Genomic DNA, 2,094 nt, shown 5'->3' on the forward strand with positions numbered 1-2,094 from the left:
ATAACTAAATAACTAAATAACTAAATAACTAAATAACTAAATAACTAACTAACTAATTAACTAACTAACTAACTAACTAACTAACTAACTAACTAACTAACTAACTAATTAACTAACTAACTAACTAGCTAACTAACTAGCTAACTAACTAATAAGTAACTAACTTTCAAAAAGAGAACATAAACATTATATCTTGAGAATAACATTAGAAGTAGTGATATTGAATCAAATGTAATGGATATGACTAACATACTTATATTAAAGTCGATTTCTTTTCAATACATCTGTGGAGTAAATTCTACTTTTTCAAGTCTTTTTTTGCTGAGATATACCATAATCTAAGTATTTCTTGTACACATTAAAAAATTTATATAAATCTGGTATTACTTATAAGTAGTATGATTAGTATATGTAAGGACTAACTATCAATAGTTCTATGAGTTTGTTTCTAATTCTTGAACACTTTTTCGGTTGCAAAATACTACATAATAAAATGAAATTTTAAATAATCTGACAATTTTATGAAATGTCCACATATACACAAAACTACTGACAGTTAAAATGCTTAGTTCATTTACATTGAAGCACATGACCTGACTACCAATAAAACGTATTAAACAAAAATATTATCAAGAAAATACAAACATAAACATCCCTTACCACAGACACAAGCCAGTATGTATGTATGGGTTTCACAAACATATTTATACATAAATCTAACAAAATAATGAAGGAAAACAAGGATATTATGCTGCTAAAAAAAACAGACGAAATAAAAACAATTTAAGGACAATTCATAAGATCTTCTTATGAATGTAAGAACAAAGTAATAAGGAAGCAAAAAATAATTATTTACTACACATGATACTTTTTTAACACAATATATAAAGCTATAGAATCTTAAACTATATTTTGAAAATATTGAGAGAAATTTTGTATGTTAAACGAGGTCAAGGTTTACTAAATCAAAACATACACAACAAGATAGAATAAGCTATCAATATGAAAAATAAGGATGTAAACTAAGAAACCTACTAAGTACAATTATAGTGTCTGTTTGATTTAAAATACAAAACATGACAACAAAAGTTATAAAAACTCTATGGCGCCAACTTATTGATTCCCAAAAAAAGAAAGAAAAAACAAAACAAAAAACTTAAATAAATCCTAGACAATTGAAACGAAAACTACTACAGATTTGAAAATTTGGCAGGATAACAAAACACACAGTTATTTGTAAAAGGATGCTGTAAGGAGAAGGTTGTGTATTTATATAAAATAAATAAAAATAATAAAATTACTAATTAAATAATAAAAATATTTTAAAATAAAAAAAATAAATCTATTAAAAATAAAATGCCCACTACTTGTACCTTTGAATTGGATCGTTTAAATCCAATTTATTCTTCTGGTGAATATGTTAATGGACGCATAATACTTAAAACCGATAAAATCAAACGAGTAAATTGTGAGTGCTAAGATTTTACTCTATGGTGATGTAATTAATTAATTATTTATTTTATTTTAATTAATTTTAATGCCTCTCAGCTGTCTATGTTACATTAGAGGGCGAGGCCAAAGTTCAGTGGTCTATTAGTGGCAAAGAAACGGCCAGTTATTGTGGTCGTCAACAGTATTTGTATTCACGTGCCAATGTTTTCGATAATTCCGATTTTGCTGCGGGTAAACATGTTTATGTTTTAACATTACGCATACCACCCGATTGCCCATCATCCGTTAAGGGTCCCTATGGTTATATTGCGTATAATATTTCTGTGGTCATCGATAAACAACGTAGTTTTGATGAAGTCTTCCGAAAGCCTATATGTGTAATACAGACATTGGATTTAAATTTTCATCCTGAGTATGCGGTAAGATGAGTTAGTTAGTTAGTAAGTTAGTAAGAAGGTAAGTTAGTAAGTTAGTAAATTAGTAAGTTAGTAATTTAGTAACTTAGTAAGTTAGTAAGTAAGTAAGTTAGTAAGCTAGTAAGTTAGTAAGTTAGTAAGTTAGTAAGTTAGTAAGTAAGTAAGTTAGTAAGTTAGTAAGTTAGTAAGTTAGTAAGTTAGTAAGTTAGTAAGTTAGTAAGTTAGT

At 26.8% G+C, this 2,094-nt stretch overlaps 1 protein-coding gene across 1 annotated transcript in view; it reads right to left on the bottom strand.

The window, feature by feature from the left end:
* Positions 1–2,094, bottom strand: part of LOC111675492 — a 25,400-nt gene that overhangs the window by 2,194 nt on the left and 21,112 nt on the right. The gene's annotated exons all lie outside the window — the stretch shown is intronic.

The sequence above is a fragment of the Lucilia cuprina genome, chromosome 4, assembly GCF_022045245.1.
Source record: "Lucilia cuprina isolate Lc7/37 chromosome 4, ASM2204524v1, whole genome shotgun sequence".
Taxonomy (NCBI): domain Eukaryota; kingdom Metazoa; phylum Arthropoda; class Insecta; order Diptera; family Calliphoridae; genus Lucilia; species Lucilia cuprina.